We start from the raw sequence: 15,194 nt of genomic DNA, 5'->3' as shown, positions 1-15,194 counted from the left end.
ACAGAATATAATTAACATCAGCTCCTCCTAACAAACCGTAAATAAAGTACAACGAATCCTAATATGGGCTCTAAGTTTTAAGAGACGCAACGCAGAAGTCACATAATGAAAGACACTCCTAAGGACACTTGAACCTGGAGTGCTCTGATACCAACTGTGATACCCCCGAATTTTCGAATGCGGGTTGGCCAGGCCCACGCCCGAATACCCGAAGATATCAAAACAAATTGATAATAAACGAACACAGAGTACAAAAGAATAAAGAAGAATAAATAAAATGCTGACAAAAAAAAGAAAATGATAATCTAATAATAAACCTCATAATATATTTCCATTAATTAATAAACTCTTCTGATACAACTGATCCTCCAAAAACAACTCGGGAATCCATACTGTGTGGACCCCTAGAAAATCCAAACTAAACAAATGACAGTAATCTAAAACAGGAAACTGAATCATAAAGGAACTCCTATGTAGCATCGGAAGAATGAAGTAGACTGATCCCCGCTCAGCACGAACACCTGAAAAATAATGGTGGGTCAGGCCCACAAACAAGTTCTACTCTACTACAGTCCAAGCAGAGATCCGATACACGTATACATCCTAGTCAATCCAACAGTAACTAATAGTCCGTATATATATATATATATACACACTAAAGGAACCTCACTAGACTATAGGGTTGTCTCAACCTGAATAGTAGGCAACATGCAAAACGCACATATAGTGGGCATGAGTACCTAGACCTACCAGGGTACACAACTACACTATATCTAGCTACACATCCCTGGCGATATACGCGCCCTAACCATTGATCCTGAGACTCAAGCTCATATCATGGCACCATATTTATATATATATACTCTAGTAACCATCCTATCCAGTATAAATTAATCCTCCATAAGTCATTCAACTTATTCAGCTGACCTGACTTGAATATAAGTAGGACTTAACATTTTAGTTAATCCATTCCCTTATATAATAAATTAATCCTCCATAAGTCATTCAACTTGTTCAGCTGACCTGACTTAAATATAAGTAGGACTTAACATTTTAGTTAATCCATTCCCTTATATAAAATAGGTAGGACTTAACTGATAAGTTAATCCATCCCTAGAATGCCACCGTCCCATACCGGTGCATTAAACCACACAATCCAACAATTGATGTAACAATTAAGGAAATACATCAAACATTCCATAAATAACTATGATAAATATGATATCAAGTTATCACATAATAGGAATGACTTAATATTTCTTTAAACTTCCTATATCATATGTCCTACACAAACTGAATCTTATATATAATGATATTTTATTATACCGTTAAATAATGATTCTCTATATCCAATTCATCCTACACATTTAATCTCAATTGCTAAAATATTTTAAAAGATTAAATCCATTCGTTTGTTTAAAACATTCAAATAGCAAGCATCATTATGATTGAGTCTATTCAAATTTATGAAAACCCAAACCTAGTCCCTATTTAATGTTCAGGAATCCTAGGTATATTTCTATGTTCCATCATTCCACAGATATGAAAAATACATAATTTAAACATGTAAAAATTCACATAAGAAATCAAATCAAAATCATGCATTTTATCAATTCATAACACAAGAACAGATATAAACCAATTTCATAAAACCTATGTTCTAACCCAATTAAACATGCATAATTATTTAATTTTATGTGTTTAATAAATTCTGGAATTTCCTAGGCATGTACAGAAACACAAATCAAAGGGAAAGAGATAGAAGAAGAACTTGCCTTAAACTTTCGAATCGAAAGTTAAACTTCTTATTCCTTGATCTTCTCTCTACAGGGTTTTCTCCTCATTCCTTCTTCTTTCTCCTTCTCTCTCTAACTCTTTCTCTATAGAATATATTACGTGATATATTTTCACTCATTTTTCAACCTATAGTTGTGTATTTATAGGCTAAATAATAACCCTATTCCTTTTCGTAATCCAAGTCAACTTAATAAAGAAAAATAAAAAATAAAAATATTAAAAAGGTAACTTAAAATATGTTACGTATATAATTTATGTATATCCTTATTAATTAAATAAAATATATACATTAGATTATTTATTAATACTAAAGTTACCATAATATTAAAAGGTAACTTAAAACATGTTACGTATATAATCTATCTATATCCTCATTAAATAAATAAAATATATACATCAGATTATTTATTTATACTAAAGTTACTATAATATTAAAAAGTAACTTAAAACATGTTACGTATATAATCTATCTGTATCCTTATTAAATAAATAAAATATATACATCAGATTATTTATTTATACTAAAGTTACCATAATATTAAAAAGGTAACTTAAAACATGTTACGTATAAAATATATGTATATCCTTATTATATAAATATATAAAATATATACATCAGATTATTTATTAATACTAAAGTTACTATAATATTAATAAATTACTTTCCTTTTTATATATATGTATATACATATATATCTATATATATACATATACAACTATCCATGGGTAATTATCCATACCCATCCAACCTCCTATTCAAGTAGTCCGTGGGACCCAATTAGTTAGTCCATTACCACTAATCATAACCATAAAATAAAATAAAATAAAATAAAACATTTAATCATTTAATTTATAATTAATTACAATTAATCAAATACATCATTTAAGTGCATAATCTAATTAAACAAATAATACAAATAACACCTAGACAAAATACAAATAACACATAGATAAGTAGCCAATTAACCAAGTAACACTTAATTCAATTAAATACATAAACAATTAGTCAAATAATCAATTAAACAATTAAAAAAAATACAATAAAAATAAATAAATAAATACCGAGACTATCCTTTTAAAATTAGGGGTATTACATTCTTATATATATGTATATACATATATATCTATATATATACATATACAACTATCTATGGGTAATTATCCATACCCATCCAACCTCCTATTCAAGTAGTCCGTGGGACCCAATTAGTTAGTCCATTACCACTAATCATAACCATAAAATAAAATAAAACATTTAATCATTTAATTTATAATTAATTACAATTAATCAAATACATCATTTAAGTGCACAATCTAATTAAACAAATAATACAAATAACACCTAGACAAAATACAAATAACACATAGATAAGTAGCCAATTAACCAAGTAACACTTAATTCAATTAAACACATAAACAATTAGTCAAATAATCAATTAAACAATTAAAAAAAATACAATAAAAATAAATAAATAAATACCGAGACTATCCTTTTAAAATTAGGGGTATTACAATATATGATCTTTTGTATTGTGAAGGAGCTGAAAGGATGGAAAGAGTAAATAGGGATGAAGAAGCATATAAAATGTTGAGCACACTTGGGTTAAGGCCACCAAACTGTGAGCACAAGTGTGTAAATTGTGTACCTTTTTGTTAGTTATTGAATTTTCAAATAATTTGGTACTACCTAACTAGGATCAATACATTGAATGTATTTGACTGCCAAGTGATTGTTTAGGTATCAATCATGTTAACTAGGATGCACTTTGGTAGCTTGGAATCACGAAACCATGTCCAACCCATGCATCATTTCACCCTGCAATTGACATATAAGTCTTATAATTGAGAATTGAGATACAAATTAAAGAGAAAAAGACTTGTACCAGAAAATAGAAAAGGCTAAACTGATCACACTAAGAAAAAGATATTTTAATGAGTTTGAGGGGACGTATCTTAATAAAACAATGTTCAAACTTAGTTTTTTTAATGAATTTTTATCGCGAGTTTACAAATTCTCTATATCTCTTTCTCCCTCTTTGTTTTTGTTATTCTCAATCTCTCAGTCTCTCTAGCCTATCTCTTTCAATCTAAATTTTCACTCCCCTCATATGTCATCTGACCTTCTAGCCTGACCTCATATTCTCATTCTCATCCCCTTCTTTCATTCTAGTTCTATATCAGTTTGGTATGACAACACTTTCTGTCCTACATCACAAACCTATAAGCATTTGTTTACCGCAATTTTTATTTCAAACAGTATATATGTTATTCCTATCACTATTTATTCTTTCAATTAATTTAAATCTTGTTTCTTGTTTAGAACTAGTTTTATGATAAAATTACAAGTTACTACAAGAGACTTATTTGAGACAAGTTAATCCTATATGTGATGCAACTGCGTACAATTCAAAAACAACATAATAAATAAAGGCCCGCTAGAATAACAAGGCTATGAATATAGGTATCAAATTATACTATCTCTTGGAATAATTTTTTTGAAAATAAAGGCCAACTAAAATTGGGTAAAACTTCTTCAGTTGAACCTGGTCCTGTTACATTTTGGTTCGGGAAAGTATCCATTAAATATATTTTTTATTTTCTATCCAACTTTTCTTCCTCAGATAGGGAAAGAAAGAGGAAGAAACTCAAGAATATAAAGGAAGAATTATCAATTATCTGATCTTGATGTTCAGGGGTTGGCTATGCTTCTAGATTACGGGTATAACTGAAAGTTAAATTGAGATTCTCATTGGGAAGTCCACACCTCCATTGATTACGTGAAATAATGGATATTATGGATAAACATCAAACATGAAACTTGCACTATGTTGGCGTGCCTTCTTAATAAAATGAATTTGAAGGAATTATATATAGAAAAATGTTGTTCTCAAGAGTTTTTCTGATCCATATCCATATCCCTCCCACCACTTGTATAACAGTGAAGGAACATAAATACAACATTTTAAACTATGGAAATAATGCCTATTTTGTGTACATGATTGAATTATTAGTCATTTATTGGATTTTCCCTTTTATTTACTATTTCTGGTTGATTGAAGATTTGGTAAACAATTATCTCTATAGTTAATACAATGTGCAAATATCTACAAGGAAATAGTAGGGTTAAAGAATTCAATAATTACTGGTTTTCAAATAAAAAATCTCTCTCGTATTACAAAGAATTAGCTCAACCATTACACTAGATATTATTACTGCTGCTAGTGTATGAATATTATGTACATTACATTGATTAATGCTCATTTTAGGGTATCAGTCATATATCACCTGACAATGAACTCCAAAATTTTTGCCTCACAAAAGGGTGAAAAAAAAAAATAGAAAGTAAAAAAATGAAACATTATTCCTAAATGGTCCATTGATGCAGGTTTTGTCTAAAAAGGTAAAGCAAATCAATACTTTTAAAATAAAAAACATAAAAAAATATCTCATATGGCACAACAATAAAAAAATATAATAGGTTGGAGCAAAAAAAAAAAAAAACGTCAGCACCACCCTACATCTGGAAGAGAAACAACAGAAGATAGGGCGGATCAAAGAACCATGGCACATACCAAGAACAGAAGCCGACAGAAGCAGAACAACAGAACCAATCTGATATGAAGACACCCATTCCACATGAACCAAAATAATGACCCTGCAAGTGGAAAGAGCCAAATCCCTTGTTTCATCAGGAAAAAAATTAAATTAAACAAAATAAAAATGAAACCTGTAATTATATCACAGAAATACATAATGAGACTGAAGTGGTTAAGTATCAAAATCTTTTAAATCCTTCTAACCATTAATTTCAGTAACAAAACATATAAGGATCTTTCAATCATAAATTAGTTTTGTTACAAGATCCATATCTGTTAACTGGAAATATCAGACGTAATAAAGGCCATATAACCATCTCAGTCACACTTTTTTTAGCATGCTCCAAACCAGCTAGAGAATGGATAGGCAAAAAAAAAAAAAAAATGATTAAAACAAAATGTCCAAATACATAAACTTACTACGAAGGAGGGGGACTTTGTAATCCCTTTTTTTTTTTTTGTTGTTGTTAAATACTCAAAGCTATCTTCCGGAAACATTAAAAATAAAATAAAAAAATACCTGTCACTGTCTAATTTGACTATTCTTGATTTGAGGTGAGGGGAAACAAGTTCACAAAACTTTACAAACTTATTTCAAATCCAAAATTATAGAACAAATCTCGGGAAGGTTCATGACATCGTTCTTTTGTAATATCAAGTTAGAAAACTGAATATTACTTAGGCATCTAACTATTTCTGCAAGCAAAATACTTTTTCCAAAAAAAAAAAAGAGGTAGATATTTCATTCATCTCAGTTTTTTTGATTAGTCATGATAATTAGATCATATTGGAAATTTTATTAATGGTAATCAATCTCCATACAACATAATCCAATAACAGTGGAAGATTACTATCCCTTGGGCATATTTCTGTGTTAGATGATTGTAATGTACTAAAAAAAGAAAAAAAAAAGAAAAAAAAAAGAAGAGGAAATGGTTTTGAGAAGTAGATAATATGCTCGGGCAGTTTGTAATATGGTTTATACTTGCACATAATTGAGAGAATTCATGCCAGTAAGATTGCGAACTGGATCATTCAGTTTATTATTGGACAAGTACCTGAAAGTGGATAATTAAAAGGCTCTATTGGTAAACAAAAAAAGAAAATGCAGGACAATGTGGAATTCCTAAAAAACAAGTATAGAGGCTTTAGTTGATGAGTTTTTTCTTGTTTACTTACAACTCACTGAAATGCGAGAGGTTGTTAAAGACTCAAGTATGCACAAATGTAGGTGGAGCAGCATCTTAAAGACTCAAATGTATAAATCTTGTAACTGGACAATTCAATGAAACTTACAAATGCATTAGCTCCATGTTTAAGCTAAAAAGCTGGGATGGGATTTCACCAGAAAGCTAATTTATTCCAAAATGACTGTAAATAACAGATAGAAGCTTAGGTAAGCAAAACAAATTAAAGTAAGAAAATAAAAATAAAAAAATAAAAAAAAAAGAGAAAAAAGATGATGATGAAGTAAGTTGGACCCATTAAATTCGAATTTCACATAATTATAATTCCAAATTAAAATCTATTTTGTGCAACCGAAAACCCCTTAATAGACTTCAAAGGCCAAAAGTATTTCACCCAGTTCTTGTAAGTGTTATAAATCTGTCCAAATTAGTTTATATTCTAGCAATTGTCCATGAAATAATAGAACCAGAAAAACAACAACTATTGCAGCGTAGACTTCTCAAGAAAGTTGAAACCAAATCTAGTCAAAGAAGCATTCACTACAAATAACACAATATATATATTGTTTATGATTTCTACCCACTAGAAAACAATTACTTCACCCATAAAATGGAAAATCTGAAAAAGAAAAAGAAAAAGAATACAGGAACTGAACAAGTTGGTTCCTTGTGCTTGAAATTTGCAGAATCTATATATATATATATATATTCTAACATTATCTTTCCTTGCACTGTTTAGTATTCTGAAAGCTGCCATCATTTTTGCTCATTCTACACTCATGGAATTTCAAAGTTCATGTCTTAAACTGGGCCCGTCAACGGGCACAGGTCGGCCTAAAGCTTGGTGGGATTAGCAACTATGTTTAGATCAGCAACAATAATTAGACACACTTTATTATTCTAAACTCATTAACAGTCAGTGAACACATTAATGATTTATCAATTCAAATTTTTCTCTACTACTGAAATTAACATTTCAAAGATGCTGACAATCCTATCACTAGATTTAGAAAAAGGCCTATATATCTGCAAAAGTTTCATCTATTACTACAAAATCAGACTTCCAATAGGCATTCATTTTGAGTGGCCAAGAGCAGCAGAAAGTTAAAGGTTTAGCTTATATATGGGTATTGACATCTCCGGTCAAGATCAGCAAACCAACCCACAACAGTGAAAACTGATTTTGAAGTCTGGGATGCTATTCAGATTTCATATGTTAATCTAATATATATATAAATAAATAATTAACATACGTTAAAACAAAAAATAAATGTCTAGAACTATTCTACAAAATATCCTCAGCATTATCCTACAAAATATCGCATTTACGCATATCTCAAATTTCTCAGCTTCATATTCTATTGCTATCTTTCCAATCAATTACTGGTTCTTTCAATATTTATTATTGAAGTTACTCTTCGATCCTAAAGCTAAGAAATAAAGCAAAGTACTAGTAAAATGAAAGACAAGAACACTATATAAATATCTAGTACACAAATTGTAATACCCCTAATTTTAAAAAAAGGATAGTCTCGGCATTTATTTGTTATTTTTATTGTATTTTTGCGTGATTATTTGGTTTAATTGTTTACCTATGTGATATGTATTTAATTGTATTTAATTGGTATTTATTTATTTGATTAATTGCATTTTATTTTATTTAAATGATTATTTGCTGCTGGAATGTTTGAATTAATTGTGATTTTATTTAATTTTTATTTTAATTGGTTTTGGTGTTGTTTGAATTGATTAATTGACTTAATTTAATTTATTTAACTTAATTGGTTTAATTTAAATGTTTAATTTTCACGGGGTAATTATTTTATTTATCTAAAGTTAGGGTGTTAGGATTTATCGTTGGCCGACTTATAGTCAGACTTGGAAGAGGGTTGAGTAAATTGAAGCCTATATATACATGTACATACTGGGGTTTAGGGTTTTAGAAAATATAAAGTTACGTCTGTATCACCAAGGGATGCTAAGAAATAGAGCGTGAAACTGGGGATTTGGCAGAGCAGTTCAAGGAAGACTACAGAAACTGGAAATTTAGAACTTCAAGTCTGTAACTCAAAGACAAGTTCTTATCTTCCTCCTTCCCTTTGGCTTGTGTTCTGTGCACCTAGACAGTCTCTAGGAGATTAATTGGTCTTAAACTGAACCATGCATGTTTTATATATGTTTTACTTGATCGTTTTATCTGTGAAAAGTTATTTACAAAATAATTATAGCACGTATGTTTTCTTGACTCTGTTTTGGGCATATCGACTCACTGTTCTAATTTTTATTTTGAATCTTACTGAATCTTACTGAAATCAACCAAGGTCTGATTGGATACTAGATGTAATTTAAGACTTTAAATTTAAATTGGAGGAAGAACAGAGGGGTTGGGATAAAACTGATGTTGCAAACGAGTTTCACTGCCGTTCTTCAACAATGCTAGTTTAAATGGCTTGATTAAACTCTGTAATTGCTTTCAAAATTATTGTAAAAAATCTTAGGGAATGCTTCTAGACTAAATTAAGACTCCTAAGATTAGTTTTTGGAACCCACAGAGTAGTAGGATTTGATCAGAGAAGGAGCAGACGGACTGAAACGAAGAACGGACGGACGGTAGGCTCTCAAAGAGGAGAGAGCCGGCTCCACAATGGAGGGAGCCGGCTCCCCCATCTACAAGAGCTGGCTCTATGATGTTTAGAGCCGGCTCCAGGTTCTAAAAAAGAGTCTGCTCCAAATTTTGGAGCAGGCTCCCTTGTTATTTTTGTTTTATTTTAAGTTTTTTTTTAATTTTCTACGTACTATGTTCACTGTTAGAGCATGGAGACTGTTTGAATGAATTTGGAAATTTACAGAGGGATCAAGGAATGAATTTTGAGTGTTATTAAGACCCTAAATTGATTAAAGTTTAATTCTAAGTTGTCGGGACAAACAGTGTAAAAATTAAGACACTTAACAAATGAAAGTTGAATTAATTGTTGAATTAAAATTCAGCAATTTGATGGAACATAATGTGTTTATAAAACTTGTTTTAGAATGCATTCAAGTGCACGAAAAGGTCATTTAATTATTAATTTTGATCTATGCATGCTTAGAAGGCTAGTTGCTGAATTATTAAATTGTTTACTGCAACTATATGGTTAATGCTTGGATTTAAACTGCTGAAATATTTAAACAATCTTCTAAATTGTTTTAGCAATTTATTGGTTAATAATAGGATTATTTAACCTATTCACATGCATGATGGAGTCCCTGACATATTAAATTTGGTCTATGCATGCTCTGGATGTTAGTTGTTGATTTGTTAAATCGTCTCCTGCAACTATATGGTTAAATGCTTGGATTTAAATTGCTGAAGCTTTAAATATTTTTCTACAATTATTTGGATGGTGGTTTTTGGTCTGTAAATTATTGAACTGTTATATATGTTGTAATTTACATGGATATGGAGGATGGTATGTACCGGTATGGGACGGTAACATACTAGGGACGGTTTAGCTCAAAACGCATAAACCTAACCTAATGGATTAATGGAATGGATTAAAAGATATCGAATCCTAATTGTGACTAAGTCAGATCAGCTGTAGCCAAGTTGGATGACTTATTGGATTAACGGATGGTAGTTAAGTCATATCAACTGAATAAGTTGAGTGACTAACTAGTTGGTTTATTGTATGTCAGTTTAATAAATAGTTGATTGAACTGCTTACCCTGGATTTGGACGGACTTTATATATATGTTTATGGTACCACGAGTTGAGCTTGAGTCTCAGACTCGTTGGTTAGGGTGCGTATATGCAGTGGATGCGTAGCTGGTTATAACAGGTTGAGGTGTACCCTATTAGGTCTAGGTACTCATGCCCACCTTTGGGTGCGTATTCGCATGTTGCCTTCTATTCAGGTTGAGACCCCGATTATAGACTGGTGAATGTCCCTTAGTGTGGATATATTTATACGTATGGACTAGATAGATATTATGAGGTATCTACGGTGTATCTGCGTATCGGGTCACTGTATGAATTGCAGTTAGATTAGAACTTGCTCGTGGGTCTGACCCCCTCCTTGATTATTCTTTTCAGGTACAGGACAGTTCCAGCCTTAGAGCTTGATCGTGCTTGTCGAGGATAGTCTCACCTTCATCTGATTACGTAGGACTTCTCTCGATATTTCTAGCATTATCTATTTTCAGTTTTCAGTTTCAGTTGAACTTTTGGTTAGGGGTCCATCAGTGGATTCCCAAGTTGTAACGTTGAAGTTTTGGAGGATTGGAGTTTCAATTTTCAGTTATACATGGAGGATTTTATAATTAATGTTTCTTTCAGTTTTATTCCATCACTTTTGTTTCATTTTGTCATCTGTGTTCGCTTTAAAATACTTTAATTGTTTGATATTCCCTCGGGTTTGGGCCTGGGCCTGATCAACCCGTATCTCAGATCCGAGGGGTATCACAGTTGGTATCAGAGCACTCCAGGTTCAAGTGTCTCTAGGACGTTTCGTATTAAGACTTCCGCGTAGCGTTTTTTTTTACATAGAGCTTATGTTTAGGATTCGTTGAATTCATTCACGGTTTGTTTAAACTCGTACTGATGTCTGTCTTTCTATGTTAACAGCATGGTTAACACTGGAAGAGGACAGAACATGAACAGTCGACAGAGGAGAGTGGCACGTAGACAGCAGGAACGTCTACAACGTCGGCAAATGGAAGAAGAGCAGCAAATGCCAGGGTTTCAGGAGGAGCAGGAGGAAGTTCAACAGACTCAGGGTCGGGTCAAAGATCCAGAGATTCCTCCACACCTCAATGACCATGTTGCTCGGCCTATAGAGGCTGGGGTAACATCTGCACTCCGGAACCAACCACAGGTTCAGCAGGCACCTGTACCAGAGCCAGTGGTTCAGACGGATTCTTGGGGAAAGGCTAGGAGCTCTTTCAAAAAGGAGAGTCCACCTGTGTTCTCAGGCTCCACCGATGCGAGAGCAGCTCACCAGTGGAAACAGGACATTGAGCGTCATCTTCGTTTAGTTCAGTGCAGGAGGTTCAGAAGCAGATGCTTGCTACTTTCAAGCTAGTTGGGGATGCACTGCAGTGGTGGGAGTTAGTTACCACCCCAGAGGAGAGGATGACATTGACTTATGATGAGTTCAGTGCTCGCTTTAAGGAGAAATATTTTCCCTATGCAGTCAGGGCAGCTATGAAGACCGAGTTTCTAAATCTGCAACAAGGAAACATGACAGTGGCGGAGTATGAGCAGCAATTCACACGCTTATCTCTCTTTGCATTAGAGGAGGTGGATACAGAGGAGAAGAAGCGTAACAGTTTCGTTAAGGGACTGATGTGGTCTATCAAGAGAGTTATTACAGGTAGTCCAGCCTATACTACCTATGCTCAGGTGGTAGACGCCGCTCTACAGCAGTATCAGTTGACTGTGGACATTAGATAGGCTCGTGGTGAGAAGCGGGGTGATAAAGACTCTACTAACCAGTCAGCTGAAAAGGGGAATGGCAATGGTCACCGGCAGAATGACAAAGGCAAGTTCCAGGGACAACAGCCTTGGAAGAAGCACAAGGGTGGTTCAGATGCTCACTGGAATGGGGCACCTATTCAGAGGCAACAGAATGGGGGACCACAGGCAGGACAGGGTCAGCCACAGGCTAACCGACAGAGGAGGCCATTTGGTACTTTCCAGGGTAGTTGTTACACTTGTGGGGAATATGGTCATACCACCAGTCAGTGTCCTAAAGCAGGACAGGGACAGGGACAGTATGTGCAGCAGGGACAGAGGGCACCAGTACCTCTACCAGCTCCACAGGTTCCACGGATTCAGGGACAGACACATCTGGCTTTACTGGCACCGCCGCAGACTCAGGGACAGGCACCACAACAGTTGCATTATGGCAGGGTGTATAACCCCATGCCACAGGATGTTCAGGCACCTCAGACTATGGAGGGTAAGTTTCCTATTCATGGTTTGTATGGATGTGTTTTATTTGATACAGGTGCTACACACTCATTTGTAACTAGGACTTTTGTTGCTTTATTTGGGATAAAGACGAGGGTATGCGCTAGACCTCAGGGTATTTCTACACCATTGGGTGATACAGCTATTATACATAAGAGTGATGGGCCTGTGACACTAGATATTGGCAGACTCAGATTTCTAGCCAATCTACTGGTCCTGGACATACACACTTATGATGTGATACTTGGGATGGATTGGTTGTCTCACTACCATGCCCGAGTGGATTGTTTTGATAGATCTATTATTTTTACCATACCTGGTCAGGATATATATGTAGTAGCTATGCCATGTTCTAAAAGGGGCGGTAGCACCTATTTGTTCCATGTGGAGGGGGAAAATGAGGAGGGGCTTACTGTGCCATTGGATAACATACCGATTGTACAGGATTTCCCGGATGTATTTCAGGAGATTCCAGGGTTGCCACCTAGTCGCGAGATCAATTTTGTGATAGACTTAGCTCCAGGCACTGCGCCTATTGCTAGGGCACCCTATAGGATGGCACCGGTAGAGATGAGAGAGCTGAGGGATCAGATTCAGCAGTTACTCAGCCAGGTTTTATTCGTAGGAGTACATCACCTTGGGGAGCACCGGTTCTATTTGTGAAGAAGAAGGATGGTTCGCTTCGTCTGTGTATAGATTACAGGGAGTTGAACAAGGTTACGATTCGTAACAAGTATCCTTTGCCTAGGATTGATGACTTGTTTGATCAGTTAAGGGGAGCCACATACTTCTCCAAAATTGATCTGCGTTCTGGGTATCATCAGCTGAGGGTTAGGGAGCAGGATGTTCCTAAGACAACATTTCTCACGAGATATGGTTCTTATGAGTTTCGTGTTATGCCGTTTGGGACGACTAATGCACCTGTAGTATTCATGGACTTAATGAATAGAGTCTTCCGGGATTATTTGGATCAGTTTGTTATTGTCTTTATTGATGACATCTTGATCTATTCTCGGTCGGAGGACGATCATGCTAGACATCTTCAAATAGTCTTGCAGACACTTCGTGAGCATCAGTTATATGCCAAGTTCGAGAAATGTGAATTTTGGCAGGGGAGGTGATGTTTTTGGGTCACGTGGTGTTAGAAAAGGGGATAGCAGTGGATCCGGCCAAGGTTTCAGCTGTGGTTGAGTGGGGACAGCCTACATCACCTACCGAGATTCGGAGTTTTCTCGGTCTGGCAGGATATTATAGGAGATTCATCCAGAGGTTCTCCAAGATAGCAGGACCACTCACTTATCTGACCAAGAAGGGTGTACAGCTCGTGTGGGATGAACACTGTCATCGAGCTTTTGATGAGCTGAAAAGGAAACTGACTTCTGCACCAGTTCTGGCTACTCCGCAGAGCGGGATAGAGTATCTTGTTTACACGGATGCTTCGTTGCAGGGTCTTGGATGTGTATTGATGCAGGAGGAGCGACCAATTTCTTATGGATCTCAGAAACTTAAGCCTCATGAGCTTAATTATCCAACACATGATTTGGATTTGGCAGCAGTGGTCTTTGCCTTGCGTATTTGGAGGCATTATCTGTTGGGTGAGTCCTTCAGATTATTCAGTGATCACAAGAGTCTGCAGTACTTGTTCACTCAGCGGGAGCTGAATATGAGACAGCGCAGATGGTTGGAGTTTGTAAAAGACTATCATTTTTCTATACAGTACCATCCAAGGAAAGCGAATGTGGTGGCGGATGCACTCAGTCGCCGACTTGTTGGTAGTCTTTCTGCTCTATTCACTACTGAGTGGAATGCTTTGAAGAGTGTGGATGATTTATCGGATGCTTTTATGGCTTGCATGGTGGTTACACCTTCCATCATTCGCAAGGTTTTATAAACACAACTCACCGATCAGCAGTGTGTCGACAAGGTCGCAGAAATAGCTTCCGGAGAGGTTCCATTCTACTATGTTGGGGCTGATGGAGGTTTAAGGTACAAGGGACCGTTAGTGGTACCTTCTGCTGATAATTTGAGGAAGGATGTGATGACTAAGACTCACCACTCTGAGTTCTCTGTTCATCCAGGAGGCGATAAGATGTATCAGGATATGAAGCGGCAGTTTTGGTGGGCAGGTATAAAGATGGACATTGCTCTTTTTGTTTCTCAGTGTAGTACTTGTCCGATGGTTAAGATTGATCATCAGAGACCGCCAGGAGCTTTACAGCCACTACCAATTCCGAAGTGGAAATGGGAGAGCATATCTATGGATTTTGTGGAAGGGTTGCCAAATTCTTTCAAGGGGTATAATTCCATATGGGTCACTGTGGATAGGTTGACCAAGTCACCTCATTTCTTGCCTATTTGCACTGACTACACTTCGGAGCAGTTGGCGAGGCTTTACATTTCAGAGATTGTGAAGCTACATGGCATTCCATTGTCTATTATATCGAACAGGGATTCGAGCTTTGTGTCTGGATTTTGGAAGAGTTTTCAGCAGGCTTTAGTTACGGAGTTACACCTTAGTACTGCTTATCATCCTCAGACTGACGGACAGACTGAGAGGGTGAATCAGATTATGGAAGATATGCTTCGGTCGTGTGTCCTGGATTTCAAGGGCCACTGGGAGGAATATTTGCCACTTGTGGAGTTTGCTTATAACAATAGTTTCCA

The 15,194-nt window shown here is 35.2% G+C and overlaps 1 protein-coding gene across 3 annotated transcripts in view; it reads right to left on the bottom strand.

Moving 5' to 3' along the window:
• The window catches only part of LOC132279344 (patatin-like protein 2), a 61,977-nt gene that overhangs the window by 29,401 nt on the left and 17,382 nt on the right, over positions 1-15,194 (bottom strand). For 2 of the 3 annotated variants that reach the window (XM_059781303.1, XM_059781305.1), the window contains 2 exons: positions 6,690-6,764; positions 5,370-5,452 (listed from right to left, as the gene is read on the bottom strand). The gene's annotated coding sequence lies outside the window, so the exon portion shown is untranslated. The remainder of the gene's footprint in view (positions 1-5,369; positions 5,453-6,689; positions 6,765-15,194) is intronic. The other variant, XM_059781304.1, reaches the window with a different exon arrangement.

Source organism: Cornus florida, unplaced genomic scaffold, assembly GCF_030987335.1.
Source record: "Cornus florida cultivar Cherokee Brave unplaced genomic scaffold, ASM3098733v1 CherokeeBrave_3.0.0_Hap2_Chr10, whole genome shotgun sequence".
NCBI lineage: Eukaryota > Viridiplantae > Streptophyta > Magnoliopsida > Cornales > Cornaceae > Cornus > Cornus florida.
The sequence above is the reverse complement of the archived record's forward strand: the minus strand, read 5'-3'. Positions and strand labels throughout refer to the sequence as shown.